This window comes from Nerophis ophidion, linkage group LG06 (genome assembly GCF_033978795.1).
Source record: "Nerophis ophidion isolate RoL-2023_Sa linkage group LG06, RoL_Noph_v1.0, whole genome shotgun sequence".
Lineage (NCBI taxonomy): Eukaryota > Metazoa > Chordata > Actinopteri > Syngnathiformes > Syngnathidae > Nerophis > Nerophis ophidion.
Genome location: NC_084616.1, coordinates 21,429,448 through 21,452,881, shown reverse-complemented (window position 1 = coordinate 21,452,881; position 23,434 = coordinate 21,429,448). Strand labels below are relative to the sequence as shown.

Below are 23,434 nucleotides of genomic sequence, written 5' to 3'. Positions count from 1 at the left end.
AACCCCAGTTTCCTGTACTTCAACACAAGGAGGGTGTACCTGGGCAAAGATGGTACTGCCCTATCGTAGTGAGAAAACCATCTGTTGAGATGCAGAAGAGCAATCCCACTGTAAGTGCCAATGACAGTCATCCATCCATCCATTTTCTACTGCTTGTCCCTTTTGGGGTGACGGGGAGTGCTGGTGCCTATCTCGGCTGCATTTGGGCGGATTGTGTTTTACACTTTGAACAAGTCGCCAACTAATCCTAGCAATGACAGTCATTGAAGTGGAATTTCCCTTCAATCGCATCGTGGTATTGTGTGGCAGACGTATCTCTGTGGATCAACCACTATCATCCCAACCTAGTCAGAATCACCCTTGTTAGCATTTCCTTCAGTTGTAACAAAGGCTTAAAGGAGCATCTGTGACCAGGGGCTGTCTAACTCCTGTTATTTGCTGGGGGCTAAATTGCAGAGTTCTTCAGGAACGGTTGAAATAACAGTGTTGTACGTGGATAATAGGTGATTTCGAAGACCACTTCCTCTGTTCAGTGGTCCATGTCAAGGTTGACCTTAAAGTTTTACCTCTTATCCAAGAAGCATGATCAGTTTGTGTCTATTGACTTAGATTCGTCAGATTAAGTCCAAAAGTTGGTGCCAAAACCCCAAATATTTATACAGTTTACTGTTTTTTCTATTTTTGTAAAAATAACAAAACAATATCCTAATACCTCTAAATGTCTACTGTGACGAAGACCTGGATCATAAAATCTATCAATTGAAGGCTCTCAGCACGTACTAACTAGAGTCAACTAAGATGAGGTGGCCGAGTGGTTAAGGCGATGGACTGCTAATCCATTGTGTTCTACACGCGTGGGTTTGAATCCCATCCTCGTCGAGCTGTTGTTCTCTTTAGTTGGCCTCAACGAACAAAAGGTTGTTAAATTGCAGATCAGGATAAAAATCTTTGACTGTGGTTACATAGTATCACTCTGTCTTGTGTCAACGACTTTCTCGAGCTGAGGTGACTACCAGACCTTTCTGCATGCTTGCCCAAAATGACTTTTCATCTTTAACTGAAAAAAAACGGGCTCATTTACCTATTTTTAATCAAAGGAAACCGTTCATGACACTAAAGCATTTGGAGAATGCAGGTATCGATCCCACTACCTCTCACATGCAAAGCGAGCGCTCTACCATTTGAGCTAATTCCCCCTCGGTCAGGACATAGAATTTCTCACTTTCAATATATCGATGTCTATGGAAGTTCTCATTCATCCAGTTCATTGTAATCTCAGGGCATTCAATCCAGCTAACTAGACTGTTTGGTTAGTCTTGGAAAATGTCTCGCTTCTCATCCAACTGGACTTTATCAGTTCATGCTCATTGACTCATATTGGTCAGATCTATTTTTGGAATTAGATTGGTCAGATGAAGTCCAAGGGCTATTGCCAAAACCCCAGTTTCCTGTACTTCAACACAAGGAGGGTGTACCTGGGCAAAGATGGTACTGCCCTATCGTAGTGAGAAAACCATCTGTTGAGATGCAGAAGAGCAATCCCACTGTAAGTGCCAATGACAGTCATCCATCCATCCATTTTCTACTGCTTGTCCCTTTTGGGGTGACGGGGAGTGCTGGTGCCTATAGCGGCTGCATTTGGGCGGAATGTGTTTTACACTTTGGACAAGTCGCCAACTAATCCTAGCAATGACAGTCATTGAAGTGGAATTTCCCTTCAATCGCATCGTGGTATTGTGTGGCAGACGTATCTCTGTGGATCAACCACTATCATCCCAACCTAGTCAGAATCACCCTTGTTAGCATTTCCTTCAGTTGTAACAAAGGCTTAAAGGAGCATCTGTGACCAGGGGCTGTCTAACTCCTGTTATTTGCTGGGGGCTAAATTGCAGAGTTCTTCAGGAACGGTTGAAATAACAGTGTTGTACGTGAATAATAGGTGATTTCGAAGACCACTTCCTCTGTTCAGTGGTCCATGTCAAGGTTGACCTTAAAGTTTTACCTCTTATCCAAGAAGCATGATCAGTTTGTGTCTATAGACTTAGATTCGTCAGATTAAGTCCAAAAGTTGGTGCCAAAACCCCAAATATTTATACAGTTTACTGTTTTTTTTATTTTTGTAAAAATAACAAAACAATATCCTAATACCTCTAAATGTCTACTGTGACGAAGACCTGGATCATAAAATCTATCATTTGAAGGCTCACAGCACGTACTAACTTGAGCCAACTAAGATGAGGTGGCCGAGTGGTTAAGGCGATGGACTGCTAATCCATTGTGTTCAATTTCGTGGGTTCGAATCCCATCTTCATCGAGCTGTTGTTCTCTTTAGTTGGCCTCAACGAACAAAAGGTTGTGAAATTGCAGATCAGGATAACAATCTTTGACTGTGGTTACATAGTATCACTCTGTCTTGTGTCAACGACTTTCTCGAGCTGAGGTGACTACCTGACCTTTCTGCATGCTTCCGCAAAATGACTTTTCATCTTTAACTGAAAAAAAAGGGGCTCATTTACCTATTTTTAATCAAAGGAAACCGTTCATGACACTAAAGCAACTGGAGAATGCAGGTATCGATCCCGCTACCTCTCACATGCAAAGCGAGCGCTCTACCATTTGAGCTAATTCCCCCTCTGTCAGGAGATAGAATTTCTCACTTTCAATATATCGATGTCTATGGAAGTTCTCATTCATCCAGTTCATTGTAATCTCAGGGCATTCAATCCAGTGCAACTACACTGTTTGGTTAGTCTTGGAAAATGTTTCGCTTCTCATCCAACTGGACTTTATCAGTTCATGCTCATTGACTCATATTGGTCAGATCTATTTTTGGACTTGGATTGGTCAGATGAAGTCCAAGGGCTATTGCCAAAACCCCAGTTTCCTGTACTTCAACACAAGGAGGGTGTACCTGGGCAAAGATGGTACTGCCCTATCGTAGTGAGAAAACCATCTGTTGAGATGCAGAAGAGCAATCCCACTGTATGTGCCAATGACAGTCATCCATCCATCCAATTTCTACTGCTTGTCCCTTTTGGGGTGACGGGGAGTGCTGGTGCCTATAGCGGCTGCATTTGGGCGGAATGTGTTTTACACTTTGGACAAGTCGCCAACTAATCCTAGCAATGACAGTCATTGAAGTGGAATTTCCCTTCAATCGCATCGTGGTATTGTGTGGCAGACGTATCTCTGTGGATCAACCACTATCATCCCAACCTAGTCAGAATCACCCTTGTTAGCATTTCCTTCAGTTGTAACAAAGGCTTAAAGGAGCATCTGTGACCAGGGGCTGTCTAACTCCTGTTATTTGCTGGGGGCTAAATTGCAGAGTTCTTCAGGAACGGTTGAAATAACAGTGTTGTACGTGAATAATAGGTGATTTCGAAGACCACTTCCTCTGTTCAGTGGTCCATGTCAAGGTTGACCTTAAAGTTTTACCTCTTATCCAAGAAGCATGATCAGTTTGTGTCTATAGACTTAGATTCGTCAGATTAAGTCCAAAAGTTGGTGCCAAAACCCCAAATATTTATACAGTTTACTGTTTTTTTTATTTTTGTAAAAATAACAAAACAATATCCTAATACCTCTAAATGTCCATGTGGTTACATGCTGTGACGTAGACCTGGATCATAAAATCTATCATTTGAAGGCTCACAGCAAGTACTAACTTGAGTCAGCTAAGATGAGGTGGCCGAGTGGTTAAGGCGATGGACTGCTAATCCAGTGTGCTCTACACGTGTGTGTTCGAATCCCATCCTCATTGAGCTGTTGTTCTCTTTAGTTGGCCTCAACTAACAAAAGGTTGTGAAATTGCAGATCAGGATAACAATCTTTGACTGTGGTTACATAGTATCACACTGTCTTGTGTCAACGACTTTCTCGAGCTGAGGTGACTACCTGACCTTTCTGCATGCTTCCCCAAAAATGACTTTTCATCTTTAACAGAAAAAAACCTTGCTCATTTACCTATTTTTAATCAAAGGAAACCTTTCATGACACTGAAACAATTGGAGAATGCAGGTATCGATCCCGCTACCTCTCACATGCAAAGCGAGCGCTCTACCATTTGAGCTAATTCCCCCTCTGTCCAGACATAGAATTTCTCACTTTCAATATATCGATGTCTATGGAAGTTCTCATTCATCCAGTTCATTGTAATCTCAGGGCATTCAATCCAGTGCAACTAGACTGTTTGTTTAGTCTTAGAAAATGTTTCGCTTCTCATCCAACTGGGCTTCATCAGTTCATGCTCATTGACTCATATTGATCAGATCTATTTTTGGACTTAGATTGGTCAGATGATGTCCAGTGGCTATTGCCAAAACCCCAGTTTCCTGTATTCAACACAAGGAGGGTGTACCTGGTAATGAGTGTACAAAGCAAACGACCTGATCTCAATTTGGCTCAGTGTGCCAAACACTGCACTAACAGGAAACAGATGTTTGAGCAACAACCAACTTAACAGGAGACCAAGGGAGGTTCCTAGACACGAGACACATAGCAACTGACGTCAGTCAGTAGACTGACCAATCAGATAACTACTGTCACAGGGTATATAGCTGTTGTACAACAAACTCTCAGACAGATCGCTTTGGGTTTTCCTGGTACTACTGTTCAAGTGTACTAAACGATCTCCGCTCTCTGCAGACTGCGTTAAATAAAATACTTCTACTTGACTCAACTCCTGCCTCCTCGAATTGTTTTCCTGCTCCCGGCCCGGGTGAGACGGCACTAAAAATGCGTCTCAACAATTTGGGGGCTCGTCCCGGTATCGAGGGAGTTGTGAGGAGAACATCGAGAGGACCATTCGGACCTAAAAATTTTCTTCATGGACAAAGGACTAAGACACTAGCCGGCACTTACAAATAAGGTAAGCAGAAACCTGTTAAAACAAATTCTGCATATTGGAAACTACTAAAATAGTGTCCTGTCCTATGTACTTGTAAGAAAACATAACAACTAAAAGAGTCAGTAGAAGTGTAACCCTAACCCTAACTTTGATACAGGAGGAATACACAGTAACCTTGAGAGTGGCGTAACTCCAACTGAGATCCGACGGGGTCCAGGAGCGGTTAGTACCGCGGCTGGGTTAGAGTCCCGGAGGTTGAGGTCCCTAAATTCTCGTTGTAACCTCGAGAGTGGCGTAACTCCACCTGAGATCCGACGGGGTCCAGGAGCGGTTAGTACCGCGGCTGGGTTAGAGTCCCGGGGGTTGAGGTCCCTAAATTCTAGTTGTAACCTCGAGAGTGGCGTAACTCCACCTGAGATCCGACGGGGTCCAGGAGCGGTTAGTACCGCGGCTGGGTTAGAGTCCCGGGGTTGAGGTCCCTAAATTCTAGTTGTTGTTACGATATGAAAACTCCAAAAACGTTTGGGAAAATAGGTTTATAAACCTTGGAGAGATTGAAATATCGCTGTATAAAACTCCTCAAAACAACAAAATAGGTTGTTTTACGTGGGAAAAATGAGGGGAGAAGAAAAAATACAGTCGAAGGAAACTGCAGTTTAAAACAGAGACTGAGTAGTCTTTCGATAACACAACTTTAAGCTAAAGAATATACTGTGTGGGTATCGAAGGTGTATGTGCAATAACTTTGTGTGTGTATTTTAAGTGTTGTTGAGGTAAGAAGGGAAGTGGGGAGAATAAGACTCTGAGTAAATCGTTGTGTGAATACTCGTTGTGTGTTGGGTCTGCGGCTGATGAACTGACGGGATACCTAACGGTGCCAACGAACGTCGTTCATTCGCTACAGTTTAGGGCGGGGTGGGCGGTGAAAACCGTCCATATCTGACCAACAGACACGCAGCGAGGGCTAAATCACCCAGTTAATAAGCGAGACATCTTATCTTTGGAGTAAACGCTGTGGTTCTTGTGATAGGACACCCAGTGGGAGACCGGACCGACCTTTAGGGCCGGCCTAGAAGCTTGTCTCTCAGAGAACCGCAGTGGGCTAACACAGCTATCTCCGGGAAGATTGTTGTCGCAATAAAACTGTGGAGCTCAGAGTCTAGTTAAAATGAAAGGAGAGTTTGATAGAAAAATAGATGATGATGGGTCAGCCCATATGTCACCCTATTGACCCAAATTTGATCCACAGCTAATGCCCTAGCTGCCACATCAAAGCCAACAGATAAAGAGAAGAAAGTAACAAAAGCAAAACAAAAATTAGAACAACTTATTCAGGACATGGGGAAAACATTGGAACAATTGATACTTGATAAGATGAACACAGCAGCTATAAAGAGGGATGAAGCGGAAGAGCAGGGAATGATTGCAGAAGTCCAGTTGGAGGAAAAAGGAGCGCGACTGGGAGAAGGAGCGACGGGAGTGGGCTGAACTGTTGATCTGCTGGCAAAGCACCAAACATCTGCACCAAAAGGAGCTTCACTCCAAATCGGTAACTGCACCTCATGTCCCCACATGTCCTCACCCTATGCGCCTCCAAACCACGGCATGTATCCCACATTTTACATTGAAAAAGGCACACTGAACATTGATCCGCCTGGCGGTCACGTAACCGACAAAGAATGTAGCTCGGATAAAATCTCGCTGCGCTCCATTAAATCCTGTACACCTGCGATGATCTCACTGCCGTTTCCACCGGCGCCTCCCTTATCAGCTGTACGTAAATCACCTCAACCTATCGTAGTAACTGAGTCCGGGGAGGCTGGGTACACTGAATTTATGGATAGACAACTCAGAGAGAGATTTAAAGAAAAACAAGAAAGGTTTTCACAAGCAGTTACTAAGGGTTGATATGATGCAGCTGCGCTTCTGGGTGAGCCGTGAGATAAGAGTTGTCTTAGAAACAAGGGCATCTTTGAGCATGTTCCGCCTTATCTCTTGGAATGTGCGTTCGCGCACACAAATAGGTGTGTGTGTGTGTGTGTGTGTGTGTGTGTGTGTGTGTGTCACATTGATAGTTTTAGACGAATGAGAATAAACACATGCCCTTATTTTGTAGAATATCACACACGACAGTAAGTCAGAATGCACAACTAACTAACTGATAGACACAAACAATAGTCTCAATAACTTATAGATAAGACAAAGCGTGTGCAGTTCAAAGGATTCTTAGATAATCTTTAGTTGATTTAGTAAAGCTACTTAAATATACATAAAATAATGCGTATAAATCGTTGAAATAGGGGTATTGATTAACATGTAATGGGACAATTGATGTTGTGATTTCAAAACATGATATGCATAATTGGGCTGAGCAGGATGACGATGATAAGACGGATGACAGAGTAACAAGGAAACGACTACTTAAAAGTCAAAAGAACCGAAAGGACAAAAATCAGCTAAAGTATATTCAGCAGTGGGTGACCTTCCTTTTGAGTTCCAGCAGGCGGAGAAAAGAATCCGCAACAGATAAGAGACCAGACAGATGGACTCGGATGGTGGACAACGCGATGCTTCAAGGTCAATCCGGGGTGGAAACTGTTTCGCCTGTGCCCACAGCTGGACGCCCAGAAGGGGATACAAACAGACCTCTGCTGGACATAAGTGTCAATGGACAATGTTATCAGTTCTTGATTGACACTGGTGCCACCCACTCATTTCTGAATGCAAAGGTGCCAAAGAAACTGTGTGCTTCCCTTCTGAAGGTCAAAGGCTTCGCTGAGGTCACAAGAAGGTTACCTGTCACCAAACCGCTTCCGGTTCAAATTGCTGGACACACACTGAAGCACCCCTTCGTGGTCGACCTGAACACACCGTGACTGCTTGGTAATGACCTGCTTTACAAACTGTGCCCTGACATTCAATATCGCACAGAAGGGACCTTCCTGGTGTTACCTACGGTACAACCACCAAGCTGCGGCACCACTATCAAGGCACCTCCATGAGCATGGGCTCATACCACAGCCTGGAGCACCAAACATGGCTGGCGCCTACTGTGTACCCCAACTCCTGCTGCAACTGTTCTATCAGTGAAAACCCTGGCTGACTGAGCTGTTTCCGTGTGCACTACCACCCGACCCGCCATTTGTTATGATCACAAGTAGACGACATATCAGGAGGCCTTTGACTCCTTTTTATATATATATATACATATATGTTGGAACTCAAGGTGTGGCTACTCACGTTGACATATCTGTGCAACAACTAGCATGGTGTAAGATAGACACCAATGCAGTCCCACATTGTTCCCTTGCTCTCTGTCCCCCCTACGGAAACTAAAGACTTAGGTCCAATGATGAAACCACACAAATACCACATTATTAATTGTTTCAGTTGTCTGTTAAACACATAGCTATGGGCTGCACTTTGGACACTGCGGCTGTAGGCTACAAGGAGCTAGCAGCTACACAACAGCTGAGCTAAAACTACACATGACATTTAAGCATATCAAATAATTATAGTTGCTTATTACATGCACAAAGTAGTCAAGACAGAAGTCTAATAGAAAGTATTCGGTAACAAACGTGTCCGCATCATTCAACTTTCTACAACATGAGCTTGACTTAACGAATTAATGCGGCCACCAGGTGTGGTAGAATGTCAAATTACTATTGCAAAAGCATCCGCCATAAGGTTGGTGTTTTTCTAGCATTCGTGTCAACATAAATATAAGCATATTTTGTCGCCTTCACCAAGTTGAATAATTTACTTGACTATCAGCTAAACTTTTTCTGAGATATTTCTGAAAGTAAAAGTATTACAAACACCTTTGATGTCACTTCTTAAGACCAGTAAGTCCAAACTACAGGTAGTCCGGAGAGTCGTTTCCTTCTTAGGCAGACAGATCTCACAGGAAGGGTCCGGTTTATCACCAGAACACAGGGACACGATCCTACACCACCCTAAACCCAAAACAGTTAAAGACATGCTTTCTTTCCTTGGGCTTACGGGCTACAGCAGGCATTATGTCGCTAACTACACAGGCCTTACGTCATCCCTTCGGGACCTCGTTCGCGAACACGGCATGCGAAAACTGTCTGCACAGCTTAATTGGACTACGGAAGCTGAGGTTTCGTTTATATCCCTCAAACAGCAACTTTCCCATGCGGCTGAACTTGCGATCCCCGACTACTCCTCCACCTTCTATCTTGATGTTTCTGGTACATCACACTGTGTCAACAGTGTGCTGTTCCAGAAAAAAGGGGGAGAGAGGAAAATATTGATGTACATCAGTACGATGCTCGACAGCATGGAAAAACGTCACCCAACGTGCACACAACATGTCGCGGGAATAGCAAAAATCATACAAAAAACAGCACACATTGTCATGGACCACCCACTGCACGTTCTAACCACTCACAGCGTTGTGGTATACGTCAATTCTGCAACATTCACGCTCACAGCGCTCAGACAGAGGCGACTAGCGAAAGTACTAGAAGCGCCAAACCTGACATTCACACATGAGGGGGTTAACATGGCTGACCAAATGGGTGCAGGTACACCACATCTATGTGCAGACAAGGTTCAGAAAGAGGAAAAAGTCAGACCAGACTTACAGGCAGAATCATTTGAGGGAGGAAGAAACTTGTACACAGATGGGTGTTGTTTCCGACAAGAAAAACAAGGCCTAATCTCAGCCTATGCTGTAGTGGAAAAAACAGAATCAGGCGTAAAAACAGTTGTTGCAGACAAAATTGAGGGACCCCAGTCAGCACAGAGAGCAGAAATAATTGCTGTAATCAAAGCGTTGAAAGCAGGAGAGGACCAGGTAATCAACATTTACACTGACTCAGCTTATGCAATAGGGGCGGTACACATAGAATTGCCACAATGGCAAAGAACAGGATACCTTACGGCGTCCAACAAACCCATTAAGCATGAGGCAGAGATGAAAGAACTAGCGGAAGCACTGATGTTACCACAAAAGGTTGCCGTAATCAAATGTAAGGGTCATGAGAAAACACACTCGCACACGAAAATAGGAAATGACGCGGCTGATGCAGCTGCGGAAAAAAGCAGCCGGATATGTACATAATATGATGATGCTCTGCTCTGACACTGAGACAACCCCAGATACCGATAGGGAACTTGTACATGTAAAAACGGAACAGAGTAAAACTTCACCGGAGGAGAAATCACTATGGCTGGCCAGAGGCTGCACAAAAACCGACGATTTGTGGCGAAGTCCGGATGGCCGGATTGTGCTACCACCTGGAATAAAAAACATAGCACTAACTGAGGCGCACGGAAATTGGTGGCACCCATTTTTGAAAGATATGTGTAAATATCATGTGCATACTTGCCCTGAATGCACCATGTATAATGCACGACCAACAGTCAGACCGCATCCTGGACGTTTCCCTCTTGAGACGAAAACAGGGAAAGAAATCATCAAAAATTACACAGATATGGTGAATTTAGTAAAAGGGTACAGGTATATGTTGGTATGTGTGGATGCGTATTCAGGTTGGCCAGAGGTACTCCCTACAAAAAGGGAAGACAGTAAGACAGTGGTGAAGTTTTTGGTAAACCAGTATATCCCCAGACATGGTTTTCCTGAGAAAATCCGATCAGATAATGGTACACATTTCAAAAACCATGATCTGCAAAAGGTTGAAGAAATGCTGGGGTTGAAACACAGGTTTGGTTCGGTCTACCACCCACAATCCCAAGGAAAGGTTGAAAGAATGAACCAAACACTCAAATCTAAATTGGCAAAAATCTGTGCACGGACCAAAATGAATTGGCTAGATGCTCTACCCCTTGCCCTCATGTCTGTTCGAAGCTCAATAAACCAAAGTACGGCCTTTACTCCCTTTGAGCTGACCACAGGCAGGAGGTTTCCAGGGCCCCAGTCCAAGCTTATTGGAATCAAAGGTGATGATCAGTCATTAACCCACACGCAGTATTTCCATGCTTTACAAACCCTTGTTGCAGAGTATGCCAAGCAGGTGGGGGAGAGAAACATGGAAGACACAGCGACTCCACCAAGCACAGACTGGGTCCTACTGAAGGTGCTCAAGCGAAAGTGGACCGAACCCAGGTGGACGGGTCCATATCGAGTGACTGAACGCACCTCGCATGCTGTTCGGCTGAACGGCAAGGGAGACAGGTGGTTCCACTGGAGCCAGTGTGTAGCGGCGGACGCCCCGGCACGCACGTTGAGAGAGACACGTACCGAGTTACGTGAACAACAACAACGGGAGAAGACCACCAATCAACAAGGGGCAGAATAATCCCCTGGTGGCATCAGGGTGAGGTAGTCTACCCAAAATCCCTGTGGGAGGAGGTGAAATAGCGCTCCTCTCCTACACGTGGTGTGCCAAACCACCAACCAGATTCGTCGAGGGACCAAGAAGATCATAAAAACCATCGACCTCATTATTCTCTGTTGGTTTGGGGTACTCATGGTCTTTCTTTGGGCCCTGATACATCTGTCCATCACGGGTACAACTCAAGTTTAAGGTGCCACTAAGTATTAGTACTTAGTCGAATTTTCAAGTAACTGGTGTACATTAATCAATTTTTACAAACGTGCTATTGCTAAAGAGTTGTGTGATTGAGATATTAGAAGGTATAAAACTGTCGAGGGAGTAACCCTACCCCGGACAACATGAGATATAGATTTGCTCGTCACAAAAGAGTTCACTGCTTGCTACTATGTTATACGGTAACTGGAAACCCCTGTTGGGACTCAGCATCCCTTTAGTTGTCATCGTAGGTGATGTGTTTAATGTTGTGATTTGTGATCTCTTTAATAGAGATCAAACGGGGGATTAATGAGTGTACAAAGCAAACGTCCTGACTTCAATTTGGCTCAGTGTGCCAAACACTGCATTAACAGGAAACAGATGCTTGAGCAACAACCAACATAACAGGAGACCAAGGGAGGTTCCTAGACACGAGACACATAGCAACTGACGTCAGTCAGTAGACTGACCAATCAGATAACTACTGGCACAGGGTATATAGATGCTGTACAACAAACTCTCAGACAGATCGCTTTGGGTTTTCCTGGTACTACTGTTCAAGTGTACTAAACGATCTCCGCTCTCTGCAGACTGCGTTAAATAAAATACCTCTACTTGACTCAACTCCTGCCTCCTCGAATTGTTTTCCTGCTCCCGGCCCGGGTGAGACGGCACTAAAAATACGTCTCAACAGTACCAATGACAGTCATCCAACCATCTGTTGAGATGCAGAAGAGCAATCCCACTGTAAGTGCCAATGACAGTCATCCATCCATCCATTTTCTACTGCTTGTCCCTTTTGGGGTGACGGGGAGTGCTGGTGCCTATCTCGGCTGCATTTGGGCGGAATGTGTTTTACACCTTGGACAAGTCGCCAACTAATCGTAGCAATGACAGTCATTGAAGTGGAATTTCCCTTCAATCGCGTCGTGGTATTGTGTGGCAGACGTATCTCTGTGGATCAACCACTATCCTCCCAACCTAGTCAGAATCACCCTTGTTAGCATTTCCCTCAGTTGTAACAAAGGCTTAAAGGAGCATCTGTGACCAGGGGCTGTCTAACTCCTGTTATTTGCTGGGGGCTAAATTGCAGAGTCCTTTAGAAACGGTTGAAATAACAGTGTTGTACGTGGATAATAGGTGATCAGCAAGTACTAACATGAGTCATCTAAGATGAGGTGGCCGAGTGGTTAAGACGATGGACTGCTGATCCATTGTGTCCTACACGCGTGGGTTTGAATCCCATCCTCATCAAGCTGTTATTCTCTTTAGTTGGCCTCAACTAACAAAAGGTTGTGAAATTGCAGATCAGGATAACAATCTTTGACTGTGGTTACACAGTATCACACTGTCTTATGTCAACGACTTTCTCGAGCTGAGGTGACTACCTGACCTTTCTGCATGCTTCCTCAAAATGACTTTTCATCTTTAACAGAAAAAAACCGGGCTCATTTACCCATTTTTAATCAAAGGAAACCGTTCATGACACTAAAACAATTGGAGAATGCAGGTATCGATCCCGCTACCTCTCACATGCAAAGCGAGCACTCTACCATTTGAGCTAATTCCCCCTCTGTCCAGACATAGAATTTCTCATTTTCAATGTATCGATGTCTATGGAAGTTCTCATTCATCCAGTTCATTGTAATCTCAGGGCATTCAATCCAGTGCAACTAGACTGTTTGGTTAGTCTTAGAAAATGTTTCGCTTCTCATCCAACTGGACTTTATCAGTTCATGCTCATTGACTCATATTGGTCGGATCTATTTTTGGACTTAGATTGGTCAGATGCAGAAGAGCAATCCCACTCTAAGTGCCAATGACAGTCATCCATCCATCCATTTTCTACTGCTTGTCCCTTTTGGGGTGACGGGGGGTGCTGGTGCCTATAGCGGCTGCATTTGGGCAGAATGTGTTTTACACCTTGGACAAGTCGCCAACTAATCGTAGCAATGACAGTCATTGAAGTGGAATTTCCCTTCAATCGCATCGTGGTATTGTGTGGCAGACGTATCTCTGTGGATCAACCACTATCATCCCAACCTAGTCAGAATCCCCCTTGTTAGCATTTCCTTCAGTTGTAACAAAGGCTTAAAGGAGCATCTGTGACCAGGGGCTGTCTAACTCCTGTTATACGCTGGAGGCTAAATTGCATAGTCCTTTAGGAACGGTTGAAATAACAGTGTTGTATGTGGATAATAGGTGATTTAGAAGACCACTTCCTCTGTTCAGTGGTCAAGGTTGACCTTAAAGTTTTACCTCTTATCCAAGAACCTTGATCAGTTTGTGCTTATAGACTTAGATTCATCAGATTAAGTCCAACAGTTGGTGCCAAAACCCCAAATATTTATACAGTTTACTGTTTTTTTTTATTTTTGTAAAAATAACAAAACAATATCCTAATACCTCTAAATGTCCATGTGGTTACATGCTGTGACGTAGACCTGGATCACAAAATCTATCATTTGAAGGCTCACAGCAAGTACTAACTTGAGTCAACTAAGATGAGGTGGCCGAGTGGTTAAGGCGATGGACTGCTAATCCATTGTGTTTTACACGCGTGGGTTCGAATCCCATCCTCATCAAGCTGTTATTCTCTTTAGTTGGCCTCAACTAACAACCTTTTGGGGTGACGGGGAGTGCTGGTGCCTATCTCGGCTGCATTTGGGCGGAATGTGTTTTACACCTTGGACAAGTCGCCAACTAATCCTAGCAATGACAGTCATTGAAGTGGAATTTCCCTTTAATCGCATCGTGGTAATGTGTGGCAGACGTATCTCTGTGGATCAACCACTATCATCCCAACCTAGTCAGAATCACCCTTGTTAGCATTTCCTTCAGTTGTAACAAAGGCTTAAAGGAGCATCTGTGACCAGGGGCTGTCTAACTCCTGTTATTTGCTGGGGGCTAAATTGCAGAGTTCTTCAGGAACGGTTGAAATAACAGTGTTGTACGTGGATAATAGGTGATTTCGAAGACCACTTCCTCTGTTCAGTGGTCCATGTCAAGGTTGACCTTAAAGTTTTACCTCTTATCCAAGAAGCATGATCAGTTTGTGTCTATAGACTTAGATTCGTCAGATTAAGTCCAAAAGTTGGTGCCAAAACCCCAAATATTTATACAGTTTACTGTTTTTTTTATTTTTGTAAAAATAACAAAACAATATTCTAATACCTCTAAATGTCTACTGTGACGTAGACCTGGATCGTAAAATCTATCATTTGAAGGCTCACAGCACTTACAAACTTTAATCAACTAAGTCGAGGTGGCCGAGTGGTTAAGGCGATGGACTGCTAATCCTTTGTGTTCTACACGCATGGGTTCGAATCCCATCCTCATTGAGCTGTTGTTCTCTTTAGTTGGCCTCAACTAACAAAAGGTTGTGAAATTGCAGATCAGGATAACAATCTTTGACTGTAGTTACATAGTATCACTCTGTCTTGTGTCAACGACTTTCTCGAGCTGAGGTGACTACCTGACCTTTCTGCATGCTTCCCCAAAATGACTTTTCATCTTTAACTGAAAAAAAAACGGGCTCATTTACCTAATTTTAATCAAAGGAAACCTTTCATGACACTAAAACAATTGGAGAATGCAGGTATCGATCCCGCTACCTCTCACATGCAAAGCGAGCGCACTACCGCTTGAGCTACTTCCCCCTCTGTCCAGGCATAGAATTTCTCTTTTTCAATATATCGATGTCTGTGGAAGATCTCATTCATCCAGTTCATTGTAATCTCAAGGCATTCAATCCAGTGCAACTAGAATGTTTGGTTAGTCTTAGAAAATGTTTCGGTTCTCATCCAACTGGGCTTCATCAGTTCATGCTCATTGACTCATATTGGTCAGATCTATTTTTGGACTTAGATTGGTCGGATGAAGTCCAGTGGCTATTGCCAAAACCCCAGTTTCCTGTACTTCAACACGAGGAGGGTGTACCTGGGCAAAGATGGTACTGCCCTATCGTAGATGCAGAAGAGCAATCCCACTGTAAGTGCCAATGAAAGTCATCCATCCATCCATTTTCTACTGGTTGTCCCTTTTGGAGTGACGGGGAGTGCTGGTGCCTATCTCGGCTTGATTTGGGCGGAATGTGTTTTACACTTTGGACAAGTCGCCAACTAATCGTAGCAATGACAGTCATTGAAGTGGAATTTCCCTTCAATCGCATCGTGGTATTGTGTGGCAGACGTATCTCTGTGGATCAACCACTATCATCCCAACCTAGTCAGAATCACCCTTGTTAGCATTTCCCTCTGTTGTAACAAAGGCTTAAAGGAGTATCTGTGACCAGGGGCTGTCTAACTCCTGTTATTTGCTGGAGGCTAAATTGCAGAGTCCTTTAGGAACGGTTGAAATAACAGTGTTGTACGTGGATAATAGGTGATTTCGAAGACCACTTCCTCTGTTCAGTGGTCCATGTCAAGGTTGACCTTAAAGTTTTACCTCTTATCCAAGAAGCTTGATCAGTTTGTGTTAATAGACTTAGATTCGTCAGATTAGGTCCAACAGTTGGTGCCAAAACCCCAAATATTTATACAGTTTACTGTTTTTGTTATTTTAGTAAAAATAACAAAACAATATCCTAATACCTCTAAATGTCCATGTGGTTAAATGCTGTGACGTAGACCTGGATCATAAAATCTATCATTAGAAGGCTCACAGCAAGTACTAACGTGAGGCAACTGAGATGAGGTGGCCGAGTGGTTAAGGCGATGGACTGCTAATCCATTGTGTCCTACTTGCGTGGGTTCGAAACCCATCCTCATCGAGCTGTTGTTCTCTTTAGTTGGCCTCAACTAACAAAAGGTTGTGAAATTGCAGATCAGGATAACAATCTTTGACTGTGGTTACATAGTATCACACTGTCTTGTGTCAACGACTTTCTCGAGCTGAGGTGACTGCCGGACCTTTCTGCATGCTTCCCCAAAATGACTTTTGATCTTTAACAGAAAAAAACCAGGCTCATTTACCTATTTTTAATCAAAGGAAACCTTTCATGACACTAAAACAATTGGAGAATGCAGGTATCGATGCCGCTACCTCTCACATGCAAAGCGAGCACTCTACCATTTGAGCTAATTCCCCCTCTGTACTGACAATGAATTTCTCACTTTCAATATATCGATGTCTATGGAAGTTCTCATTCATCCAGTTCATTATAATCTCAGGGCATTCAATCCAGTGCAACTAGACTGTTTGGTTAGTCTTAGAAAATGTTTCGCTTCTCATCCAACTGGGCTTCGTCACTTCATGCTCATTGACTCATATTGGTCAGATCTATTTTTGGACTTAGATTGGTCAGATGAAGTCCAGGGGCTATTGCCAAAACCCCAGTTTCCTGTACTTCAACACAAGGAGCGTTTACCTGGGCAAAGATGGTACTGCCCTATCGTAGTGAGAAAACCATCTGTTGAGATGCAGAAGAGCAATCCCACTGTAAGTGCCAATGACAGTCATCCATCCATCCATTTTCTACTGCTTGTCCCTTTTGGGGTGACGGGGAGTGCTGGTGCCTATCTCGGCTGCATTTGGGCGGAATGTGTTTTACACCTTGGACAAGTCGCCAACTAGTCGTAGCAATGACAGTCATGGAAGTGGAATTTCCCTTCAATCGCATCGTGGTATTGTGTGGCAGACGTATCTCTGTGGATCAACCACTATCATCCCAACCTAGTCAGAATCACCTTTGTTAGCATTTCCTTCAGTTGTAACAAAGGCTTAAAGGAGCATCTGTGACCAGGGGCTTTCTAACTCCTGTTATTTGCTTAGTGCTAAATTGCAGAGTTCTTCAGGAACGGTTGAAATAACAGTGTTGTAAGTGGATAATAGGTGATTTCGAAGACCACTTCCTCTGTTCAGTCATCCATGTCAAGGTTGACCTTAAAGTTTCGCATCTCAGCCAAGTAGGCTTGATCCGTTTGTGCTTATAGACTTAGATTCGTCAGATTGATTCCAACGGTTGGTGCCAAAATCCCAAATATTTATACAATTTACTGTTTTTTTTTACTGTTGTAAAAATAACAAAACAATATCCTAATTCCTCTAAATGTCCATGTGGTTACATGCTGTGACGTAGACCTGGATCGTAAAATCTATTATTTGACGGCTCACAGCAAGTACCAACTTGAGTCACCTAAGATGAGGTGGCCGAGTGGTTAAGGCGATGTATTGCTAAGCCATTGTGTTCAACACGCGTGCGTTCAAATCCCATCCTCATTGAGCTGTTGTTCTCTTTAGTTGGCCTCAACTAACAAAAGGTTGTGAAATTGCAGATCAGGATAACAATGTTTGACTGTGGTTACATAGTCAATCATCATCAATCAATCAATGTTTATTTACATTGCACAAATTGCACAAATCATTACGACTACAACATCCTCGGAAGAACCCACAAAAGGGCAAGGAAAACTCACACCCAGTGGGCAGGGAGAATTCATATCCAGTGGGACGCCAGTGACAATGCTGACTATGAGAAACCTTGGATAGGACCTCAGATGTGGGTGGGCAACCCCCCCCCCCCCCCCCCCTCTAGGGGACTGAAAGCAATGTATGTCGAGCGGGTCTAACATGATACTGTGAAAGTTCAATCCATAGTGGCTCCAACACAGCCGCGAGAGTTCAGTTCCAGGGGATCCAAGACAGCAGCGAGAGTCCCGTCCACAGGAAACCATCTCAAGTGGAGACGGATCAGCAGCTCTGAGATGTCCCCAACCCATACACAGGCGAGCGGTCCATCCTGGGTCCCGACGAGCGGCCCATCCTGGGTCTCGACTCTGGACAGCCAGTACTTCATCCATGGTCATCGGACCGGACCCCCTCCACAAGGGAGGGGGGGACAAAGGAGAAAAAAGAAAAGAAGCGGCAGATCAACTGGTCTAAAAAGGACGTCTATTTAAAGGCTAGAGTATACAGATGAGTTTTAAGGTGAGACTTAAATGCTTCTACTGAGGTAGCATCTCGAACTGTTACCGGGAGGGCATTCCAGAGTACTGGAGCCCGAACGGAAAACGCTCTATAGCCCGCAGACTTTTTTTGGGCTCTAGGAATCACTAATAAGCCGGAGTCTTTTGAACGCAGATTTTTTGCTTGGACATATGGTACAATACAATCGGCAAAATAGGCTGGAGCTAGACCGTGTATTATTTTGTACGTAATTGGTAAAACCTTAAAGTCACATCTTAAGTGCACAGGAAGCCAATGCAGGTGAGCCAGTACAGGCGTAATATGATCAAACTTTCTTGTTCTTGTCAAAAGTCTAGCAGCCGCATTTTGTACCAACTGTAATCTTTTAATGCTAGACATGGGGAGACCCGAAAATAATACATTACAGTAGTCTAGACGAGACGTAACAAACGCATGGATAATGATCTCGGCGTCTTTAGTGGACAAAATGGAGCGAATTTTAGCGATATTACGGAGATGAAAGAAGGCCGTTTTAGTAACGCTTTTAATGTGTGACTCAAAGGAGAGAGTTGGGTCGAAGATAATACCCAGATTTTTTACCGAGTCACCTTGTTTTATTATTTGGTTGTCAAATGTTAAAGTTGTATTATTATATAGAGGTCGGTGTCTAGCAGGACCGATAATCAGCATTTCCGTTTTTTTGGCGTTAAGTTGCAAAAAATTAGCGGACATCCATTGTTTAATTTCATTAAGACACGCTTCCAACTGACTACAGTCCGGCATGTTGGTCAGCTTTAGGGGCATGTAGAGTTGGGTGTCATCAGCATAGCAGTGAAAGCTAATACCGTATTTGCGTATGACGTCACCCAGCGGCAGCATGTATATGCTGAAGAGTGCAGGGCCAGGGACCGAACCCTGGGGAACTCCACACGTTACCTTAACATAGTCCGAGGTCATACTGTTATGGGAGACGCACTGCACCCTGTCGGTAAGATAGGAGTTAAACCAAGACAGGGCTAAGTCTGACATACCAATTCGTGTTTTGATACGCTCTAATAAAATATTATGATCGACGGTATCGAAAGCAGCGCTAAGATCGAGGAGCAGCAACATAAATGACGCATCAGAATCCATCGTTAGCAATAGATCATTAGTCAATTTTGCGAGGGCTGTCTCAGTAGAGTGATTTGCCCTGAAACCGGATTGAAAGGTTTCACATAGATTGTTAAACGCTAACTGTTCATTTAGCTGCTCTCCAACAATTTTTCCGAGGATTTTCGAAATAAAGGGAAGGTGAGACACCGGTCGGTAGTTTACCATGAGGTCAGGATCGAGGTTAGGTCTTTTAAGGAGAGGATGAATAACTGCTTTTTTGAATGCTAGGGGAACAGTGCCCGAGGAAAGTGATAAGTTTATAATATTTAGCACTGATGGACCTAATAATACAAAAAGCTCCTTGATAAGTTTCCCAGGAAGTGGGTCAAGTAAACATGTTGTTTGTTTTATTCCATTTACACGTTGTAACAATTCTTCTAATGTTATTTCATCAAAACGAGAGAAACTAGTTTGGATATTTGCAGTATCCGCCGTATATACAGTCGTATCTGTGTTACTATAACCCAGTTGTAGCTGGGACGCATTGTCTTTAATCTCCTTTCTAATAAGTTCAATTTTCTTATTAAAGAACTTCATAAAGTCATCTGCCGAATGGGTGGAGCTACTGGAAGGTGTCCCTTGTTGGGTTAGCGATGCTACTGTACTAAACAAAAATTTTGGATCGTTTTTATTAATGCGGATGAGATTTGAGTAATAATTAGTTTTAGCTAAGGTTAGCATGCGTTTATAAGTTATTAAACTATCATTCCATGCTTGATGGTGCACCTCAAGTTTAGTCGTGCGCCATTTGCGTTCCAGCTTTCTACATAATAATTTCTGAGCTCTAGTTTCTTCAGTAAACCATGGCGTACGCCTTTTTGGAGCCTTTTTGGAGCCTTTTTTAACTTCAGCGGTGCTATACTATCAATGGTTTCGCGCAGGGTGTTGTTTAAGTTGTTAGTGAGGTTATCAATAGAGCCCACATACTTTGGGAACGGTGCCATTACCGAGGGCAGTAGGTCCGCAAGAGTCGTCGTCGTGGCAGCATTAATGTTGCGGCTGCTATAGCAGTTATTATTATTATTAGCTTGCCGAACATGAGTCTGAACTTCGAATTTTATAAGGTAATGATCGGACATTACTTTGGTATACGGTAGTATCATAACTTTGGAAACGGTGATACCTCTGACAAGCACTAGGTCTATCGTATTACCGCTGCGATGCGTCGGTTCATTTATTATTTGTGTAAGACCACAGCTATCAATTATAGTCTGGAGCGCCACGCACGGTGGTTCCAATGGGGTATTCATATGGATATTAAAGTCCCCCATTATAATTATTTTATCGGCGTGCGTCACTAGATCAGCAACAAACTCTAAGAATTCACTAATAAAGTCCGAATAGGGCCCTGGGGGGCGGTAGATAACGGCCAGGCACAGAGGCAGCGGTGTGGCAGACTTCATAGAAAGCACCTCAAACGATTTATATTTATTATTTAAGTTAGGACTAAAGTTAAAGTTTTCGTTGTATATTAGTGCAACCCCCCCTCCCCTTTTAAGGGGACGGGCAATATACGCATTCGTATAGTTAGGAGGGGATGCCTCATTTATCGCAAAAAAGTTATCTGGTTTAAGCCAGGTTTCACTAAGACCGATGACGATAAGGTTGTTGTCTCTAATGACCTCATTAACTAATAACGTTTTGGAAGACAAAGATCTGATGTTTAGAAAGCCCATATTATAGGTAGTGGGCTGTTTTAAGGAGTTGTTGATAAAATTATCCGGAGTAGCAATATTAATAATGTTGCGTTTATTATGCGCAGTGTACTTAAAATAATTACGACCATATCTAGGAATTGATATGACGGGAATTTTCAGATTGTCTACTTGGTGCTGGGATAAACTGAACGCATCATAATTTGCCACCTCAGTAGAGCGCATGTCTAACTCTGACGTAGTCATAGTCATAGCAGAAAAAACATTTTGTGAGTTGTGTATTATTCTACGAAAATTGCTATGTGTACAGGGATCATCCAGCCTGGCGCTGGCTAGTTCTAACCTAACTGACTCCATACCCAGGCTAGCAGGCTCTGTAATTGCCTGTGACCGGGCTTGCTCTAGTGCAGTTAGTCAAATTTGGCTCAATGCGAAATATATGTTCCGAGACAAGAGGATAGCGCCTTCCTGGTTAGGGTGAAGGCCGTCTCTCCTCAGCAAGCCAGGTTTGCCCCAGAAAGAGGGCCAATTATCAATAAACGTAAATCCCTGTTGTCTAGAGAAGCTATCCAGCCACTTGTTAAGAGAGACTAATCTGCTATATCTCTCATCATTGCCTCTCCAAGGCAGGGGGCCAGAGACAATTACTCGATGCCTGGACATCTTTCTAGCGAGATTACAAGCCCTGGCTATGTTTCTCTTTGTGATCTCTGATTGTCTCATCCTAACGTCATTGGAGCCAACGTGTATTACTATATTCGCATAACTAGTGGTGCGGTTAGCCTGTCGTACGTGTTTACTAGGCCTAGTATCACACTGTCTTGTGTCAACGACTTTCTCGAGCTGAGGTGACTGCCGGACCTTTCTGCATGCTTCCCCAAAATTAATTTTCATCTTTAACAGAAAAAAGCGGAATCATTTACCTATTTTTAATCAAAGGAAACCTTTCATGACATTAAAACATTTGGAGAATGCAGGTATCAATCCCGCTACCTCTCACATGCAAAGCGATTGCTCTACCATTTGAGCTAATTCCCCCTCTGTCCAGACATAGAAATTCTAATTTTCAATAAATCAATGTCTATGGAAGTTCTCATTCATCCAGTTCATTGTAATCTCAGGGCATTCAATCAAGTGCAACTAGACTCTTTGGTTAGTCTTAGAAAATGTTTCGCTTCTCATACAACTGGGTTTAATCAGTTCATGCTCATTGACTCATATTGGTCAGATCTATTCTTGGACTTAGATTGGTCAGATGAAGTCCAGGGGCTATTGCCAAAACTCCAGTTTCTTGTACTTCAACACAAGGAGGGTGTACCTGGGCAAAGATGGTACTGCCCTATCGTAGTGAGAAAACCATCTGTTAAGATGCAGAAGAGCAATCCCACTGTAAGTGCAAATTACAATCATCCGTCCATCCATTTTCTACTGCTTGTCCCTTTTGGGGTGACGGGGAGTGCTGGTGCCTATCTCAGTTGCATTTGGGCGGAATGTGTTTTACACCTTGGACAAGTCGCCACCTAATCGCAGCAATGACAGTCATTGAAGTGGAATTTCCCTTCAATCGCATTGTGGTATTGTGTGGCAGAAATATCTCTGTGGATCGACCACTATCATCCCAACCTAGTCAGAATCACCCTTGTTAGCATTTCCTTCAGTTGTAACAAAGGCTTAAAGGAGCATCTGTGACCAGGGGCTGTCTAACTCCTGTTATTTGCTGGAGGCTAAATTGCAGAGTCCTTTAGGAACGGTTGAGATAACAGTGTTGTAAGTGGATAATAGGTGATTTCGAAGACCACTTCGTCTGTTCAGTGGTCCATGTCAAGGTTGACCTTAAAGTTTCGCCTCTCATCCAAGTAGGCTTCATCAGTTTGTGCTTATAGACTTAGATCCGTCAGATTGATTCCAACGGTTGGTGCCAAAACCCCAAATATTTATAGAGTTTATTATTTTTTTTATTGTTGTAAAAATAACACAACAATATCCTAATTCCTCTAAATGTCCATGTGGTCACATACTGTGAAGTAGACCTGGATCATAAAATGTATTATTTGAAGGCTCACAGCAAGTACTAGCTTGAGTCACCTAAGATGAGGTGGTCGAGTGGTTAAGGCGATGGACTGCTAATCCAATGTGTTCTACATGCGTGGGTTCGAATCCCATCCTCGTTGAACTGTTGTTCTCTTTAGTTGGCCTCAACTAACAAAAGGTTGTGAAAGTGCAGATCAGGATAACAATCTTTGACTGTGGTTACATAGTATCACACTGTCTGGTGTCAACGACTTTCTCGAGCTAAGGTGACTACCTGACCTTTCTGCATGCTTCCCCAAAATGACTTTTCA

The 23,434-nt window shown here is 43.4% G+C and overlaps 1 protein-coding gene and 8 non-coding genes across 12 annotated transcripts in view; 8 read left to right on the top strand and 1 right to left on the bottom strand.

Moving 5' to 3' along the window:
* LOC133554362 (gastrula zinc finger protein XlCGF57.1-like) overlaps positions 1 to 23,434 on the bottom strand; it is a 295,100-nt gene that overhangs the window by 128,197 nt on the left and 143,469 nt on the right. The gene's annotated exons all lie outside the window — the stretch shown is intronic.
* On the top strand, positions 798 to 879 carry trnas-gcu (transfer RNA serine (anticodon GCU)). The gene has a single exon. It is a non-coding gene; the product is annotated as a tRNA-Ser (tRNA).
* On the top strand, positions 2,234 to 2,314 carry trnas-gcu (transfer RNA serine (anticodon GCU)). The gene has a single exon. It is a non-coding gene; the product is annotated as a tRNA-Ser (tRNA).
* Positions 3,682 to 3,763, top strand: trnas-gcu (transfer RNA serine (anticodon GCU)). Its single transcript has one exon. It is a non-coding gene; the product is annotated as a tRNA-Ser (tRNA).
* trnas-gcu (transfer RNA serine (anticodon GCU)) lies at positions 12,549 to 12,630 on the top strand. The gene has a single exon. It is a non-coding gene; the product is annotated as a tRNA-Ser (tRNA).
* trnas-gcu (transfer RNA serine (anticodon GCU)) lies at positions 13,880 to 13,961 on the top strand. Its single transcript has one exon. It is a non-coding gene; the product is annotated as a tRNA-Ser (tRNA).
* On the top strand, positions 14,635 to 14,717 carry trnas-gcu (transfer RNA serine (anticodon GCU)). Its single transcript has one exon. It is a non-coding gene; the product is annotated as a tRNA-Ser (tRNA).
* trnas-gcu (transfer RNA serine (anticodon GCU)) lies at positions 16,066 to 16,147 on the top strand. Its single transcript has one exon. It is a non-coding gene; the product is annotated as a tRNA-Ser (tRNA).
* trnas-gcu (transfer RNA serine (anticodon GCU)) lies at positions 23,182 to 23,263 on the top strand. Its single transcript has one exon. It is a non-coding gene; the product is annotated as a tRNA-Ser (tRNA).